The following is a 20,454-nucleotide window of genomic DNA, read 5'->3' on the forward strand; positions in this document are numbered from 1 at the left end:
ATGCACTGTTTAGCTGTTGAGGTATGCTGGGGGCAGTAGTTATGCACTGTTTAGCTGTTGGGGTATGCTGGGGGCAGTAGTTATGCACTGTTTAGCTGTTGGGGTATGCTGGGGGCAGTAGTTATGCACTGTTTAGCTGTTGGGATATGCTGGGTGCAGTAGTTATGCACTGTTTAGCTGTTGGGGTATGATGGGGGCAGTAGTTATGCACTGTTTAGCTGTTGGGGTATGCTGGGGGCAGTAGTTATGCACTGTTTAGCTGTTGGGGTATGCTGGGGCAGTAGTTATGCACTGTTTAGCTGTTGGGGTATGATGGGGGCAGTAGTTATGTACTGTTTCAGCTGTTGGGGTATGATGGGGTAGTAGTTATGTACTGTTTCAGCTGTTGGGGTATGATGGGGGCAGTAGTTATGTACTGTTTCAGCTGTTGGGATATGCTGGGGGCAGTAGTTATGCACTGTTTAGCTGTTGGGGTATACTGGGGGCAGTAGTTATGCACTGTTTAGCAGTTGGGATATGCTGGCGGTAGTAGTTATGTACTGTTTCAGCTGTTGGGGTATGATGGGGGCAGTAGTTATGTACTGTTTCAGCTGTTGGGGTATGATGGGGTAGTAGTTATGCACTGTTTTTTAAACAACATTATGAACAATTCTCTTTTTACATTTTTATTTATAAAAAAAAAAAAAAACCCTAGAAGGCAAGGTGAGGAGAGATGCCAGTGTCTGTATATACTGTGGCACTACATGTATACTAAGCACCAGGGTCAGAACTGTGTACATGAAGATTGCCACAGTGTATACAGACTCTGCACAGAGAGAGAGAGAAAGAAAAAGAAGATAGATAGATAGATAGATAGATAGATAGATAGATAGATAGATAGATAGATAAATCAGAAGAATACCGCAGCACTCATGGGATAGAATTCAACACAACGTGTTTATTTCCCCAAACCGCAACGTTTCGCTCTCCACACTGAGAGCTTTTTCACTGCTTGAAAAAGCTCTCAGTGTGGAGAGCGAAACGTCGCGGTTTGGGGAAATAAACACGTTGTGTTGAATTTTATCCCATGAGTGCTGCGGTATTCTTCTGATTTATATAACTTATACCGGGTGGTCACTGGTATATACCGCCTGGCACCACATTCATCGCTACACGAGTGCTGCATTCATTCTGAATTTCTTAGATAGATAGATAGATAGATAGATAGATAGATAGATAGATAGGAGATAGATAGATAGATAGATAGATAGATAGATAGATAGATAGAAGGGAAAGAGGTAGATGGGAAGGAGGATAAAGAGGTAAATTGGAGGGAGAAGAATCACCAGACTTACAGCAGGGGGGCAGGATCCTGGAGGCTGCACAAATTGCTGAGGAGGAGGCACATGGCTGGGCAGAGGTCACAGGCCACCACACTGATGGGATCTTGGCACACAGCAGGCTGTATTGGGGCAAGTAAAGAGTCATCATCCCGCGGTGGGCGCCGGGGGCGGGGCTTGTCGACAGGGGGCGGAGCTTACAGGGACCTACCCGGAAGATTAATTTGCCAGGTCCCTAGCCCGTCTATCTTCTGGAGCGCCCCAAACCAACCCCTATGCAAGGAGGGTAGGCGGCCAGCTAGGGGGGCGCTCTGGCAGATAGACAGAACGTCTGTCTGCCAGACCAGTTAGGTGTGCAGCTGACTGTCTGCCAGAGCGCCCCCTAGCTGGCCAGGAGTGATGCGCCCTGTGCAACCGCACAGCTCGCACACCCCAAAGGCCGGCCCTGGGGGTGTGTATGCAACACCTAATGCCCCCTTTCTGCCAGCAGCCGGTCACCACAGTGTGCTGGTTAAATCGCGGTAGCAGCACTGCAACTCCCAGCCAGCAGTCTGTAGTAATAGTATTAATAAAAGCTTTTAAGCCCTGAAAGGGCTGTTTGTTTATATTGCTAGTATTCCCTGCCTACTGGAACGCTAAATCCTACACTGACACTCTCTCTGACCAGCAGCAGCTCTGTCCCTGATCTCTCACAGCATGCGTCTGAAGCGAGCACTGCCGGCGCCGAGTTTTATATGGCAGGGTCATCTGATCTGGCCAACCAGTCGCTGCTATCAACATGTATGGGTCCCACGTCATCGCAGGATGTACCAAAGAGTCTCCTGCATGTTTATTGGCTGCAAAAAAGCGCGCAAACTTATAGGAACGGATGATGAGATTTCCTCGAGTATTGCGAGATGCTCGTCCGAGTAACGAGTACCATCGAGTACCCTAATACTCGATCGAGTATCAAACTCGGACGAGCACGTTTGCTCATCTCTAGTAGGGACCCATGTGAACCAGGAGACTGGCACAAGGTACATGGGGCAATATGGTTTGATCAAATTATATACCAACATCCTGGAGTTGGTTTTTAAATGTTGCCGAGAGGCATTAGTGTCAGCCATAGGTGTGATGTGCAACAGCTCCTTTCTCTCCATGTCGTATTTAACTATTTTTAAAGATATGAATTAAATGTAACAAAAATAATAATAAAAAATAAGTGACACCTTTTCTTTAAGCCATAATGTATACATTACAGCACGTATCACTGCTCACTTCCCACTTGCTGGGCCATCTGTAAAAGCCTGAATTAACTTCATGTTTTTTGGTCTCATGTCAAGTTATACATTGGCAACCTGAAAAATGGTATATTAATGCATATAATGACATGATTACAGTGGTCCCATTTATTTTAATATGCCAAACATAGTGCAATAGTGACTATGCTCAGCCACCTAATTGTCAGCATACCATTTTTCACAGGTTGCCAAGTATACCTTCACTCCAGAAAAAAACACAATGTGAATGTATCCTTAGCATCATGTCTGTATATGTCTCTGTACACAGGCTCTCAAAGTAGCTGACCACATAAAGTTACAGCGCAGGGTAGCTCAGTGTGTAGTGCATTAAAGCCAACAACATTCTGACAATGTAATATTATGCTATGGGGTGGGGGTATGTTCTTAGATAAGTATGCCACCAGTAGCCAGCTTTTTCCTTAGGTGAGCCTAAAGAATTAATATATGTGTGCTAGGGCTGGGCGATTAATCGAATTAATTCGATTAATTCGCCCAGAATTTGAGAATCGATTTGACTTTTTTGGAAAATCGAAAATCGATTTTCCCAAAAAATCATTGGATTTGGGCGGGCTGCTCGCATCCTCCAGCTACTGAAACTGCGTGAGGAGCGAGAGCGCCCAGCAGCGTCCTATGTCCCCGCCTCTGACCCGCCCCCATAGCCGGACGTGTAAGCGCGCTTCCTCCCGGCCGCACATGGAGGTCCCCGGAGGAGGCTGCAGATACTGAAGCATCGGGTGATCGCTGCGGGTGCTGGAGCTGTACAGCAGCGACACTATCACCCGATGCTTTAGTATCTGCAGCGTCCTCCGGGGACCTCCATGTGCGGCCGGGAGGACGCGCGCTTATATGTCTGGCTATGGGGGCGGGTCCGCTGCGGGGAGTAGTGCGGGCGGGAGGAGAGCGCAAGTGCCGGAGGTGTGCGCCCGCGCAGAGCGGGTACACCAGGTATGTTCCCTCCTGCCCCGGTCTGCTCCATGCCCCTGCCGATCTGCCCTATTCTCCCCCCGATCTGCCCCATGCTCCCCCCAGTGTGCCCCATTCATGTCCCCCAGTGTACCCCATGCCTTTTCCCCCTAGTCTGCCCCTTGCTCCCCCCAGTGTGCCCCATACTTGCCCCCCCCAGTGTACCCCATACTCTCCAGCCCAGTGTACCCCATGCCCTTCCCCCCCAGTCTGCCCCATGCTCTTAGCTATGTCCCTGACCCTCATCTTTACCTGTACTACTACTACACCCCTCATCTTTACCTGTACTACTACTACACTCCTCATCTGTACCTGTACTACTACTACACTCCTCATCTATACCTGTACTACTACTACTACTACACTCCTCATCTGTACCTGTACTACTACTACACCAGGCTCATCTATACCTGTACTACTACTACTACACTCCTCATCTATACCTGTACTACTACTACACTCCTAATCTGTACCTGCACTACTACTATTACACCCCTCATCTTTACCTGTACTACTACTACACTCCTCATCTATACCTGTACTACTACTACACTCCTAATCTGTACCTGTACTACTACTATTACACCCCTCATCTTTACCTGTACTACTACTACACCCCTCATCTGTACCTGTACTACTACTACTACACCCCTCATCTGTACCTGTACTACTACTACTACATCCCTCATCTGTACCTGTACTACTACTACACTCCTCATCTTTACCTGTACTACTACTACACTCCTCATCTTTACCTGTACTACTACTACTACACTCCTCATCTGTACCTGTACTACTACACCCCTCATCTATACCTGTACTACTACTACTACTTCACTCCTCATCTATACCTGTACTACTACTACACTCCTCATCTATACCTGTACTACTACTACACTCCTCATCTGTACCTGTACTACTACTACTACACCCCTCATCTTTACCTGTACTACTACTACACTCCTCATCTGTACCTGTACTACTACTACACCCCTCATCTTTACCTGCACTACTACAACTGCACCCCTCATCTGTTCCTGTACTACTACTACACCCCTCATCTGTACCACTACTACACCCCTCATCTTTACCTGTACTGCTAATCCCCTCATCTGTACTACTACTAATACACTAGTACATAGGGCACATATTTGGGAAAACTACTTATATGGGGCACACAATGGGCTTGTCTACTACATAGGGGCACGGGAGGAGCACTGTTACACTGGGAAGCAATATGGTTGTTGTCTCAAACGTCTATAAAATAGTTTCTGATGCTGCAGGGAGAAAAATGTCCTGTTTGTTTAGCAAAAAAAGAAAAAATCGAGATTTAAATCGAGAATCGTCCAAAATTTTTAAAAAATCGAGATTTTATTTTTTGGCCATATCACCCAGCCCTAATGTGTGCATAAAAAAAAAAAAAAAGAGTAGAAAAAATTGCAGTCCGAGAAACAGATTAGAAACATATAAGGAAAAAAGAATGTTTCAGTATTTGACTCTAACCAGTAAAAGAAAATCTAGGCAACACATTCCTTTTAAACACTTATTAGATCAAATATGAAAGGCAATCTGAGGACAAAAGTAGGCAAGAAGGGGTAGTTCTATTTAGGGGAGAAGGCCTCAGATGTGTGGTGAGTTAAGGCAGTATTACACGTCACGATCTAGAGAAGGAAGCAAGTGTCGACCTGTCAGGTCAGTGTTCACTTCCTCCTCATTCCCCGCTGGCTTTCTGTGCTATTACACACACAAACAGCGAGGGGGGTGGATTGATGGGGCACAGAAATCTGCCGGAGGGGCTGCCTGGACGATCCTTAGATTATTAGGCTAATTGAAGTCAGCGGCAGCCTACAGAAGACCTTCACTGTCGTTATTGTGCTGTGTCTCAGAACAGAGGTTTTCTCTAATTTCTCCTAAACGTGTATATTGGTGTCAGGATTTGTCTGTATTCTATTGTTCCTGTTCTGGAAACTATAATGGCCACTGCAAACTGCTGGTATTATGTCGCCCCCCAGTGTTCAAGTCTAGTATTTCTCATGCATATATATCTGTATGCATGGTTTAATGAAGTGATAATGCAATAGGCTTGGTGACGCATGACTTTCCCCTGTTGCCATGGTAACCCCTATAGCCGTCGAGCTTTGGCTGGGGATGCTATGTCCCTTCCTGTCTACCTCAGTCCTTTCCTCTACCTTTAAGAGGGAAGAGTGTGTGTGCCTTCTCTCCACCTTCAGGGGCAAAGGAGTTATTCTCTGCTGCTACAGCGTTACCTCAAAAGTATTCCGGTCCAGTAGGGACCTTTCCCTGATCATCAGGCTTCTCCTGTTCAGCAAGATCTGGGTGCCGTTCTCAGTCATTACTCTCCTCATCATTCGTCCTCATCAACAGCAATTATTTCAGTCAGCTTATTCCGCCCAGTATCATATCTCTGGCACTACAACTCCCATCATTCAGTTTCTCCTTGCTCAAAGTAACGCTACCATCACAGTCTATTGCAGCATCACCCATTTCACAGTTATATTCAAGTCTGCCTCAATCCTGGTTGCATCCAGAGAGACCGTTGCTATTGATTACCACCGTCATAAAAAACGCACAACTACCGTTGTTTCTGAGCCCTGGCATTGGTCTAGTTATTGGTGCCTTGACTAGGAACAACAAGGAATTGCTCGGGCCCCGCATGGTAAGGATCCAGTGGGTTAGTCAGATCCCCTCGTGCCAATACCGTGACCCAACATCTGGCAACTGGCTATCTGGGTCCTACACAGTACTACCACCTACTACTACCCTCAGCGGGAGGCCCCAGCGCAATTGTGTTTTTTAGCCTGTTGAAAGACCACTATCAGTCAATATGATGCATGTTGGCTGTTTGTGGTCTTTAAACAGGTGATATTACACCAAATGATTATCATCCGAAATGTTCAGTAATCAACCAAGTACAGACGATAATCATTTGGTGTAATAGGGCCCTAAGTGAGTTAGACAAATGACACTCAACACATGACCAGATGATCAAGGTGTTAGAATTCGTTCCCTGTGTGTGAATTCGGCTGGAAGAACCAGCCGACGCCCCATTACTCTGACCTGCTTCATGTTTCTCCTGATTTCTCTCTGGTGCTTGTGGGGTTAAGCCTTCAGGTGTTGCATTGCTCCTGGGGCTTGCTCCATTCAGAGCACAGGGCGGGCTCCTTGGCTGCTATTGGTCTGCATCACTGCTGTCAGATTCCTTGCTCCTATCAGGAGCTGGGGCAGGAGTTCTGGCAGCATTTAGTCTGGCAAGTTCTATCAGTAGTTGCCAGTGTATGTTTGGTCTCCAGCTACACCAGCGTATCCATATTTCTGCTTGTTTTTGACACTTGGACTTGGCCTCTGCCTCATCCTCTGTACTGCGTTACCTCCTGTGCTTGACCTTGGACCGGACTTTGTTTACCCTTTGCTTACTGATTTGGATTTTGACGTTACCTCCTGTTGCCGACTCGGACTGTCTAACCTGTTATTGTATACCTGTCGGTGTGTTCTGTCTACCGCCCTGTATCCCTAGTTAGGCTAGGGACTGTCGCCCAGTTGCTGCCCTGGGGATTATCTCAGGGGGGCAAGTAGGTAGGGACAGGGGTTGCTGGTCAAGTAGGGACTGCCATCTTCCCGAACCCCAGGACTCCCTGACACGAGAGTTTATAGCAGAAACCGCTATAGCAGAAACCACTATTGACCAGCACCACAGAGAACAGCATTAGTCAACAGGCTACTAAGTATTAAACCCCATTCCACTTTTCGATATTTTAGCACCCTTATATATCAAAAAGCTTAGTGCAGAGAAGGGTTTTTATGTCACTAGTCACTCTCTCTGCCTTTTGGCACACAGTGCAGAGATGTTTGACAGAGAGGCCACTATTGGGCATTTCTGTCTGTCAATCATCCCTGCACTGAGCAACGACAGGGAGAAAGCGGTGACTAGCCCTGGGCAGCTCCCAGCCCAGATGACTAGTTGCTGCCCCTCTCCCTGCCTCGCGAAGCTTGATTAAATATCTTTTTCTCCTTGGCAAAGCTACTGTAGGTACATGCCGCAAGCTGCACAGTAGCTCTAGACACTGCTGCAGGGAACCATATCAGCACACTCGTGCTGATTGGTTCCCTTTAAGTAAAGTTCTGATTGTTTGTATATGGTAAGTGATGTGTTTTCTTTATAAAAGGCAAAGAGGGATGACAAAGGTTGAACAAAGATATACAAGTGTGAACAAACAAGTGAGAAGGAGGGACTCCATTCTCACGTTGTACAAGACAGAGCTCAGTGGGAATGTACAAAGTCCATTAAGGCCTATTACACATAGTGAGCCAGCCTGGTAAAGGAATAGCCAACACTCCCTCCCCTTTTTTAGGCATTTCCCCCACCCAAAATGTGCAGAAACATTCCATCCAATAGGAAGGCAGTATTTTTCTGGCATCAAAAAGCAATTCCCTGTGCAGAACAGTCCTGCCATCTCCTTTTTTGTGCAGTGCAGGCACCAATGAGAGACATCATAGGTGTCTACACTGTGTAGAGGCAGAGGTCACAGTTTGCTTTCAGTGTACACTGCAGGTCCTACGTTGCCTGAGACCTATGCTGACAGCTTTTATTGTTTGAGCATGTGCATACACTTGAAAGTGGGAAGCAGTGCACGCTTGTGAATCTGGGGCAACTGTCCTCGATTCCAACTTAGCAAGCGAATGCCTAGGGTTATTAGAATGGGGGTGGTCAATGTAATGACAGGAGTCGTGGATCTGCTGAACTGCCGCTAGTGATGGCGTAAGCTGTGCCAGGGAGCAGAGTCTTTGTAGCTGGCAACCCCTAGGTCACTACCTCTGGCTTGGCTTGCTAGCGAGGTGCAGTTGGAGACATGTAGGCAGGAGGCAGGTAGGAACCACGGGCAGGAACTACGAGCAGGAATCATGAGCAGGAGAGCTGGGACCACAATACTAGAGTTAGCATGCAGAGGCTAGTGTAAATAGGAAATGAGAAGAATACTGCTGCCAATTAAGGGAGCAACTAACTACTACAGACCTGCTATTAACTGGACTTAAATAGGAATGACTATGTTCAACTCCTATTGGTCGGTGAAGTACAGGAAGAAAAGAAAGAGTGTGGCTAGTTGTTTAGTGTGTGTGTATGGCACTTGCACCCGTGATTGGACAGAAACAGCGAACAAACAATAGGACAAGTTCACCCATTCCCTTCAGCTGTGCTCATATAAAGAGTTGAAGTAAATAGTGAGACATCTAGTGGTGAAAACACAAATACCACCTTCATCACCTTAGTGCGATACCTGACAGAGATACTTTACCCAGGTGCTGCCATGAAGACAAATGTTATTGAGGAGAGTCTCCCACTGTCTAACCACCTAGATATAACCTAGATATCACAGTCACTATTGACTGCTTTATCCAGGGAGGTGAACAGCCAGGATATATTTCCTGTAAGAACATATATACATCAAATAGATATCTGCTTAAAGCGACTCTGTAAAAACAATCTGATCCCCCCAAACCGCTTGTATCTTCGGATAGCTGCTTTTAAACCAAGATCTGTCCTGGGGTCCATTCGGCAGGTGATGCAGTTATTGTCCTAAAAAACAACTTTTAACCCCTTGCCTCTAAAGCCTGTTTTGGCCTTAATGACCAAGCTAATTTTTCAAAATCTGACCTGTCTCACTTTATGCGCTTATAGCTCAGTGATGCTTTAACGTATGCTAGCGATTCTGAGATTGTTTTTTCTTCACATATGGCACTTTATGTTTGTGGCAAAATTTGGTCACTTAATCCAAAAAGAGAAACGGAGAGGGCACTCACCCTTTTTTGACGTGACTTTCTTTATTGCAGCATAGTGGATTAAAACTTACAGGACGTGTGCGGGCTCATCCATGGGACGCCAGCACCTAGCAGATAGGTAACAGCTGGTTCGCGCTTGCGCGTTTCGTCAGGAGGTCTGACGAAGCGCGCAAGCGCAAACCAACTGTTACCTATCTGCTAGGTGCTGGTGTCCCATGGATGAGCCCGCACACGTCCTGTAAGTTTTAATCCACTATGCTGCAATAAAGAAAGTCACGTCAAAAAGGGTGAGTGCCCTCTCCGTTTCTCTTTTTGGATTATGATACCTGCTGTTGTTATCTAAGAGAGTGAGCACCAACCAGTGAGCATAGACAGCATATGTGTTTGGTGTGTCTAATCCGGCGAGATATAAAAAGGTGACTGATATACGCCTCCTGGAGTAGTGCCGGTAGCTTTTTTCCTTTCCATTTTATTGAAAATTTGGTCACTACTTTGTGTGTTTTTTTGTGAAAAACATCAAAATATCATGAAAAAAGTGAAATTTTTGCATTTTATGAACTTTGAAATTCTCTGCTTTTTTTAAAAAAGGGAGTCGTATCACATAAATTAGTTACTAAATCACATTACCAATATGTCTTCTTTAGTCTAGCTTCATTTGGTAAACAATTTGGTTAGCCAGATGAAGTGTGGCTAGTCCACACGAAACGATCGTCGCTATCCACTGTATGTCCATGTTTACATCCTCCCATTCACCCCCCTGATGCCTTTCTGTACAAGAATGTTGAATCAATAAAGAAGATTTCACTACAGACCGGTGAGTTGCCGCAGTTTCTCCTTTACTTCACTGGACTTTATTTGGTGAACATTTTACTTTTTTAGGGTGTTACTGGGGTTAGAAATTTATTAGCAACTAGAAAATGTACCCGGCGCTGCCCGGGTATAAAGTGTCAGTGTGTTAATTAGATTTGTTCTAAGGTGCCCAGGAGGCCAAGCTAAAGGTATTGTTTAATCAGAGTTAATCAGTGGAATTAGTGTATACCTGTAGTGCATAGTTGGAGGGGTTCTGTATACCCACAATGTATAGTTTTTAGGGGTCTTGCATATCTGTAGTGCATAGTTGGAGGGGTTCTGTATACCCACAATGTATAGTTTTTAGGGGTCTTGCATATCTGTAGTGCATAGTTGGGGGGGCTGTATACCTATAGTGTATAGTTGGGGGGGTCCTGTATACCTGTAGTGTGTAGTTGGGGGGTCCTGTATACCTGTAGTATGTAGTTGGGGGGGGCTGTATACCTGTAGTGTATAGTTGAGGGAGGTCCTGTATACCTGCAGTGTACAGTTGGTGAAGGTCCTGTATACCTGTACTGTATAGTTCGGGGGTCCTGTATACCTGTAGGATATAGTTGGTCCTGTATACCTGTAATGTATAGTTGGTGGAGGTCTTGTATACCTGTAGTTTATAGTTTGAGGGTCCTGGATACCTGTAGTGTATAATTGGTGGAGGTCCTGTATACCTGTAGTATATAGTTTGGGGGTCCTGTATACCTGTAGTGCATAGTTTGAGGGTCCTGTATAACTGTAGTATAGAGTTGGTGGGAGTCCTGTATACCTGTAGTGTATAGTTTGGGGTCCTATATACCTGTAGTATATAGTTGGTGGAGTTCCTGTATACCTGTAGTATATAGCTTTGGGGTCCTGTATACCTGTAGTGTATAGTTTGGGGTCCTGTATACCTGTAGTATATACTTGGTGGAGTTCCTGTATACCTGTAGTATATAGCTTTGGGGTCCTGTATACCTGTAGTAAAGAGTTGGTGAAGGTGCTGTATACCTGTAGTATAGAGTTGGTGTAGGTCCTGTATACCTGTAGTGTATAGTTTTGTGGTCCTGTATACCTGTAATGTATAGTTTGGGGTCCTGTATACCTGTAGTATATAGTTGGTGGAGGTCCTGTACACCTGAAGTATATAGTTGGTGGAGGTCCTGTATACCTGTAGTGTATAATTTTGGGGTCCTGTTTACCTGTAGTGTAAAGTTTGGGGTCCTGTATACCTGTAGTATATAGTTGGTGGAGGTCCCGTGCACCTTTAGTGTATAGTTTTGGGGTCCTGTATACCTGTAGTGTCCTGTATACCTGCAGGGTCGTATTTACCATTAGGCACCCATGGTCTGGTGCGTAGGGTAGCACCTTGCAGAGGGGCAGTACCCTCCCGTTCAGACTTGCCAGAAAATCTTTGGTCAGGTCTTGTATAGCGGTGTTATCCAGTCACAGTATGGCGGTATTGGTCAGGTTTGGTATGGCAGTGTTATCCAGTCACAGTATGGCGGTATTGGCAGGTCTGGTGTGGCGGTGTTCTCCAGTCACAATGTGGTGGTATTGGTCAGGTCTGGTATAGTGGTGTTATCCAGTCACAGTATGGTGGTATTGGTCAGGTCTGGTATGGCAGTGTTATCCAGTCACAGTATGGCGGTATTGGTCAGGTGTGGTGTGACAGTGTTATCCAGTTACAGTATGGCGGTATTGGTCAGGTCTGGTATAGCAGTTTTTTCCAGTCATAGTATGGTGGTATTGGTCAGGTGTGTTATGACAGTGTTATCCAGTCACAGTATGGTAGTATTGGTCAGGTCTGGTATGGCAGTGTTATCCAGTCACATTGTGGTGGTATTGGTCAGGTCTGGTATAGCGGTGTTATCCAGTCACAGTATGGCGGTATTGGTCAGGTGTGTTATGACAGTGTTATCCAGTCACAGTATGGTAGTATTGGTCAGGTCTGGTATGGCAGTGTTATCCAGTCACAGTGTGGTGGTATTGGTCAGGTCTGGTATAGCGGTGTTATCCAGTCACAGTATGGCGGTATTGGTCAGGTGTGTTATGACAGTGTTATCCAGTCACAGTATGGTAGTATTGGTCAGGTCTGGTATGGCAGTGTTATCCAGTCACAGTGTGGTGGTATTGGTCAGGTCTGGTATAGCGGTGTTATCCAGTCACAGTATGGCGGTATTGGTCAGGTCTGATATGATGGTGTTATCCAGTCACAGTGTGGCGCTATTGGTCAGGTCTGGTATGGCGGTGTTATCCAGTCACAGTATGGCGGTATTGTTCATTTCTGATATGATGGTGTTATCCAGTCACAGTATGGCGGTATTGGTCAGGTCTGGTATGGCAGTGTTACCCAGTCACAATATGGTGGTATTGGTCAGGTCTGGTATGACAGTGTTATCCAGTCACAGTGTGGCGGTATTGGTCAGGTCTGGTGTGGCAGTGTTACCCAATCACAGTTTGGTATACCTGTAGTGCCCTGTATATACATGTCCTGTATAGATGGAGTAGGGGGTCCTGTATATACATGTACTGTATAGATGGAGTAGGGGGTCTACCAGTTATTACTGTGGATGTTGTGAGGCAGCTGCCCTAGCAACCATTGCTCCCTGTGAAAATGAAAGCAGTAATCCTATTGGTTGCTAAGGCTCCAACTGCCGTGTCTGCTGCAGCTAATTATATCACCTGTGTTTGCAGTGAGGAGATTTTCCCATTCATCTCTATGGGGCGCCGCTCTTTCCCCTCCCCCTCCCCTCCTGTACATCTGGCGGGGACGGGACCTTCGCTAAAACCTTCCCGGGCACCCAATGTATCTGTGTGCCAAATTTGGGGGCAAAAGGTTCAGGCATTTGGAAGTCTATTTGGGACAGACAGTCAGACAGACAGACAGACTTTGATTTTTATATTAGCAATTTATCACATTTTCGTGAAAGCTTCCAAAACTGATTCTTTTAGGGACCAGTTCTTTTTTTAAATGGATTTAGGAGGCTTGTGTACTGGAAACCCCCATAAGTGACCGCATTTTGCAAACTACACACCTTAAAGAATTAATCTAGGGGTATAATGAACATTTTAACCCTACAGGGGCTGGAGGAAAGTATTCACAATTAGGCCGTAAAAAATTGAAAATTAAAATTTTCCAATAATATATACGTTTAGATTAAAGTTTCTCATTTTCAAGGAACATGAGAAAAAAATCATCCCAAAATTTTTAACGCAGGTTCTCCTGAGTACAACGGTACCCCATATGTGGGTGTAAACCACTGTATGCGCACACAGCGTGGCTCAGAAGGGAAGGAGCACCAATTAATTTTTTTAATGCAGATTTTGCTGAAGAAGTTTCTGAGTGACAGGTGCGTTTGCAGTGCCCCTGTAGTGCTAGCGGAGTAAAATCCCCCCATAAGTCACCCAATTTTTGAAAGTGCACCCCTCTAAGAATTCATCTTGGGGTGTGGTGACCATTTTGACCCCACAGGTATTAGAGGAAAGTATTCAAAATTAGACACTAAAAATGAAAAACCGGAATTTTTCCAGTAATTTGTTCGTTTAGTTTGAAATTTCTCAATTTCACGAGGAACAGGAAAAAAAAAGTACCACAAAATTTGTAACGCAGGTTCTCTTGAGTACAACGGTACCCCATATGTGGGCATAAACCACTGCATGGGCACACAGGATGGCTCAGAAGGAAGGGAGCGCCAATTAGCATTTTCAGTGCAGATTTTTCTGAAGAAGTTTCTGAGCACCAGGTGCGTTTGCAGAGCCCCTATAGTGCCAGCTGAGTAAACCCCCCATAAGTCACCCCATTTTAGAAAGTGCACCCCTCAAAGAATACATCTCGGGATGGGGTAAGCAATTTCACCCCACAGGTATTAGAGGAACGTATTTAAAATTAAACAGTAAAAATGAAAAACTCGAATTTTTCCAATAATATGTTCGTTTAGTTTGAAATTTCTCAATTTTACGAGGAACAGGAGAGAAAACGTACCCCAATATATGTAACACAGGTTCTCCTGAGTAGATCGGTACCCCATATGTGGGCATAAACCACTGTATGGGCACACAGCCGGGCTCAGAAGGAAGGGAGCGCCAAAGTGTCAACGGAGTAAAACGCCCCCATAAGTCACCCCATTTTAGAAAGTACACCCCTCAAAGAATTCATCTTGGTGTGCGGTGAGCATTTTGACCCCACAAGTATTAGAGGAAAGTTTTCAAAATTGGCCATTAAAATTGAAAAAGTAGAATTTTTCCAATAATATGTTTGTTTAGTTTTAAATTTCTCAATTTCACGAGGAACAGGGGAGAAGATGTACCCCAAAATATGTAAGGCAGGTTCTCCTGAGTACAAAGGTACCCCATACGTGGGCATAAACCACTGTATGGGCACACAGCCGGGCTCAGAAGGAAGGCAGCGCCAATTAGCATTTTCAGTGCTGATTTTTCTGCAGAAGTTTCTGAGCGCCAGGTGCCTTTGCAGTGCCCCTATAGTGTCAGCAGAATAGACCCCCCCAAAAGTCACCCCATTTTGAAAAGTAAACCCCTCAAATAATTCATCCTAGAGTGCTGTGAGGGGTTTGACCCCACGGATATAAGAGGAAAGTATTCAAAATTGGCCAGTAAAAATTAAAAACTCGAATTTTTCAATAATATGTTGGTTTAGTTTAAAATTTCTCAATTTCACGAGGAACAGGAGAGAAAACGCACCCCAAAATCTGTAACGCAGGTTCTTCTGAGTAAAATGGTACCCCATATTTGGGCATAAACCACTGCATGGGCACACAGCGGGGCTCAGAAGGAAGGGAGTGACAATTTGCTGGAGCAAAACTGCAGCTAGTAATAGTTATTAGAATAGCGCAGTTACTAAAATACAATAAAAAATTAGATTACAGGTAATCTGGAGGTGGATACGGGCAACCTGCGGTGGTTATGGCAACCTGCAGTGCTTACAGACAATGTGGGGTGGTAACGGGCAACATGGGGTGGTAACAGGCAATGTGGGGTGCTTATGGATAAACTGAAGTGCTTATAGGTTATCTGGGATGGGTACCTGTAACTTGGGGTGGTTACGGGCAATCTGGAAAAGGTCACTCTCAATTTGGGGTGGTTACGGTCAGCGTGCGGTGGTTAGAGGCAACGTGCGGTGGTTAAAGGCAACGTGCGGTGGTTAGAGGCAACGTGCGGTGGTCAGAGGTGACGTGCAGTGGTTAGAGGCAGCGTGTGGTGGTCAGAGGCGACGTGCGGTGGTCAGAGGTGACGTGCGGCAGTCAGAGGTGATGTGCGGTGGTTAGAGGCAGCGTGTGGTGGTCAAAGGCGACGTGCGGTGGTCAGAGGTGACATGCGGTGGTCAGAGGCAACGTGCGGTTGTTAGGGGCAATGTGCGGTAGTAACATGCAATCTGGGGTGGTTACTGACAATCTGGGGGGTTACGGACAATCTGGGGGTTACGGACAATCTGGAGGATGTCACTGGCAATTTGGGGTGGTTATGGGCAACGTGCGGTGGTTACGGGCAACGTGCGGTGGTTATGGGCAACGTGCGGTGGTTATGGGCAACCTGCGGTGGTTATGGGCAACCTGCGGTGGTTATGGGCAACGTGCGGTGGTTACGTGCAATCTGGCATGATTACGGGCAACCTGGGGCGGATACGGGCAACCTGGGGCAGTTACGGGTAATCTGGGGGGGTTAGGGGTAATTTAGGAGTAAACTGCAATTATTACTATATTAAAAAGTGTGTGTTTTATTTTTTTTTTGTATGTTTTTCACTTTTACACATTCATTTTCACTATATTACTATGATTACTGTGATATTTTCTATCACAGTAATCATAGTTCAGTGACAGGGACCAAATTGGTCCCTGTTACTTAAAATTTTCAGAGCTGACTGGTTCTGAAGCGCATGCGCACTTCAAAAGCAGTCAGGACGCCGAGGAGGACGGACCTCCCTGGATCAGGTAAAGTATATGGGGGTGACTGGAGGAGGTGGGGGGCAACTTGGGGGGGGCACAGTGGCACTTTTTATCCCCTGTCACCAATCATTTATGGTAACAGGGGATAAAAAGTGCATCCCTGCACTGGGAACAGGCGATCAGCAGTATATAGTATATACCGCTGATCGCCTGCTCCAGGACCCCACAGGGGGTCCACGATCACTGCCCCATGCTCTCAGCTACCTCCGGCGGCGTAGAGCATGGGGATTTGATTATTTATTTAATTTCCATCGCTGTGAATAGACATAGTCTGTTCACAGCTATGGGGATGGCCATCTTGGATGGGATGGCCGCCCGTGGAGGGAGCTGGTTAGTTATGGCCCTACTAGGGGGGCTGATTTGGGGTCTGAGGGATATATTTTCATCTCCCCCCACCTTGGATTCATGGTGGGGGAGATGAAAGCTATTGGCGGCGCCGGTAATGGCTGGTACTGGCAGATCGCCGCTATAACGGTAATAGCGTTGATTGCCGGTACCGGGGGGGAGCTGGAACGGGCCAGGGGGACATAGAGGTAGTGGCAGCGGGAGGAGGCAACATGCCACAGCCTCCTCCCGCCGCCCAATCGCCGCCATACACAACAAATCTCCCCATAGACGCTGCGGTCGCATTGACTGCGGCATCTATGGGGTTAATTGCCCAGTGGGAGCGCAGCACCTCTCCGGGCAGTGGCAGCAGGAGGAGGCTGTGTGACACAGCCTCCTCCTGCTGCCCGATCTCCCATAGGGACAGCAGGGGGAGGCAGGGAAAGCATGACGTTTGGGGAACGTCATGTTGCAGGAACTACCTGCTTTACATGACGTTCCCCAAACATCATTTTGCGGCAAGGGGTTAAACAGGCAGCCCTGAATCAAATTGCCATGGCCTAGATTGTGTATGCATTAGGCTGGCACAACCCCTCTGTCCTTCCTCCCCGCCCTCGTCATCATTAGGAATGCTCCAGGCAGATTTTTTACTATTCATCACCTGTGTCAGCACGGCACATGGGCTGGATCGTTAAGGCACCTGTGGAATGTTCAGACAGGAGAAAATGTTCTAGGGGCATTCCTAATGATGAAGAGGGTGGGGAGGAGGGAAGGAGGGGTGGTGCAAAGTTACGGCACAGATATTCTAGGCCACGGCCATTTGACACAAGGCTGCCAGTTTAAAAGTTGTTTTTTAGGACAATAACTGCATCACCTGCCGAACGGACCCCAGGACTGATTTTGGATTAAAAGCAGCTATCTGAAGGTACAAGTGGTTTGGGGGGGACAGATTGTGGGTACAGAGTCGCTTTAAAAAGCTCCTATATTACAGACTCATTCAATTATTTAAATTCAAATAAGTCAGTGATTGCAATTTTTCATAGAATTCTCAGCTCTGCCCATTAGATGATTGTCAAGCAAGGGTTATTCAAGTTTTAATGAATTTCCATAGATACTCTAAATGAGTTGTCATAGAGAGGCAAGCCCTTTCACTTGACTTTATCTAAGAAGTTAAATCCAATCCAGTTATTACCAAAGTAGAGTATATGGCCATTAACTTTTGGCCTAAAATTTCACTGCCATCATCTTTCTAGTGACATGAAGGTTGTAATGTTTGCCTCCAGCCTCCCAAAATATTCTGTGTAATACAAATCTCTTTCATAGTCACTTCAATTCCCCAGAGTCAAAGCAGCAGAACATTTTGTCATTTTTACAAAGCATTGTTTTAGTTTCCTTGAAAGCTTGGTGATTATAGCAGTGGTTGCTGATGTGTATGGTTGATGTGTATGAACATACCCTGGTTACAGTTTGGTACCATTCTTTGTAATACTATATTTGTAGTTACTGCCTATTTGCAGTCATTGCCATTATACAATCAGGCTACTGTAAAGACACAGTCACATACTACATGGCATCTAGGACCAAAGTAAACAACTATTCTATTTAATTACCCATCACTAAAACATATTAATAGAAATAATCCAATTCACATGGCACTACCTAAATGCTAATAATACAAATTACATAGATATTTTTATCATAGTAAAAAATAAGTTAGGCTTCCTAGAGTATGGCAGTTTATTTAAGTACCAATTAAACTAGTATTCTGGTATTGTAACATTTTATTTAAATAAAACTATCACTCCAAGACATATAACTGACTAATATAGTGTTATCACAAACTGTACTGGCTTTTGCAGAGGGTAAGGTTCTTGAGGTGGGGTCACTCTATATACCACTGTCAGGATTTAAGGTCCCCATATACCTTATACTTTAGTTGGCCGTACCTGCCGCTCTCAGCCAATCGTCCATCCGTCAATTACTGAAGGTGTATGGGGAACTTTAGTCAACACTGTTTATAGGAACAAATAACTAGTGTGCTGAGAAGCTCCTAAAGCACTAAAAAAAGTTGACTGCTCCTAAATGTAAATTATCTCATTGAGCAAGGAGAAAATTCACAAGGTTTATTTTGACAAGTTAATCTTTTTGCTTTTATTTTCTATATACTATCTATGTTTACATACCATGTATTGTAACGGTCACTGACTAAAACCCAATGCTGGAAATTCAGAAAATAAAATTGTCTTTATTGGATTGCTAGACGATGTGTTTTGAGAGGTGTAATCCTCCCTTCATTATCATCAGTTATCATCAGTTGCCAGCGGGATAGTTATGGCAGTAGCATTCCTGCCATCTTCTACAGTATCTTCTATTTTGAATCAACTTTGTATTTTTGGCAAGCATTGAGATGCAATCCCAGATATATTAAGCCATCTAATGCTGCGTTTACAGGGAACGAATTTGCACGATAATCATACGTGTAAATGCTGCGAACGATCAAACGACGAACGAGAACTCGTTCATTTTGAGCTTACAACATGTTCTAAAATTGTCGTTCATCGTTCGCAAAAAATTTGCAGATCGTTTACTGTAAACAGTCGTTTGCCAATTTAAGCAATGTGTGAGATATGCTTAAGCAATCGCAAAACGATCGCAAAATGAATTTCCGTACGATATATCGTACCGTCTAAACGCTGACCATTATGGAAATAAAATCGTTACTCCGACATCGTTAATCGTACGATCGGGCCAATTATCGTTTCGTGTAAACGCAGCATGGTGTCAAGCTCATAGCTATTTTCTTTTTTAAGATGTCACTCTCCCATGATCATCTACCATCATCTCAAGAGGCTTGTCCGGATCTTTTCTCTGAGATGAAGCCCCCCGCCACTGACTGATATCACCACCTCTGAACACCCCCATTACTCCCTGTCATATACCCATACATATATTTATTGGGACATGTTGGGAAGAATAAGGCATGTATACCGTGTGCTGCCTTGTGCTGAACAATACAGACAGATGAGCAGACAGAGAATGAATAAAGAATTAAATATTCTGCAGGAGTTCTGGGTTTGGAACTTACAGAAGTGCTGTGGAAGAGATATAGGACGATTGGCATGTGCCTCCTGGGAAAGCTGGGTGACCTTCAGCATGGGCATGGGAGTTACAGCAGTCTGGCTCCCAGGGACTTGACCCCTGGGAGCCAGACTGTTGTGGCACTGCACTTGAACCAGCCAGGAAGGGGGTTAAGTTCCCCCTTCCTTGCTGGGGCAGATGCAGTTTGCTCTCCATGGGGGGGGATGGTAGGGGTTGGGGGTTACATGTTGCTTCATTCAGAGTTGCTAGCAGTCCCAGGATGTCCCGGTAAGCCTACCCCCACAATGGGAAATCCCAGGACTGCGAGCAACTTGGGATGAAGCAGCAGGTAACCCCCAGCCCCTACCATCACCCCCCTCCCCCAGAGCTCACTGCAACTGCCCCAGCAAGGAAGGGGGGAACTGAACCCCCTTCCTTGCTGTTGCAGGTGCAGTGCCACAAGAGTCTTACTCCCAGGGGGTTAAGTCCCTGGGAGCCAATCTGTAACTCCCATGTCAATGCTGAAGGTCACCCAGTTTTTCCAGGATCCTGTAAGTGTTAACCTTACAGGATTCTGGGAAAGTTGGGTGACCTCCAGCAAGGGCATGGGAGTTAGAGTCGGGCTCCCAGGGGGTTAACTCCTTACTTGCTGCTTGTTTTTGCTTGTTTTTTTACTTTTTGTTTTTCAGATACCGGTATGCAGAGGATTACGTTGGATTCGTTTGGACTACCTTGATAATAAGCGGACTTTAATGTACAATAAAAGTCCAGGGGTGTGGGGGTGTTTTTATTTAAATTTAAAAAAATTCTAGTTGTGTTGTGTTTTCTTAGTAGTGGAATCTGTCTGGTAGAAGGAGTCCATTACTAAGTCGGGATTTAGTGTTAGCCGATTTAAAATGGTTAACACAAACC

This window comes from Dendropsophus ebraccatus, chromosome 7 (genome assembly GCF_027789765.1).
Source record: "Dendropsophus ebraccatus isolate aDenEbr1 chromosome 7, aDenEbr1.pat, whole genome shotgun sequence".
Taxonomy (NCBI): domain Eukaryota; kingdom Metazoa; phylum Chordata; class Amphibia; order Anura; family Hylidae; genus Dendropsophus; species Dendropsophus ebraccatus.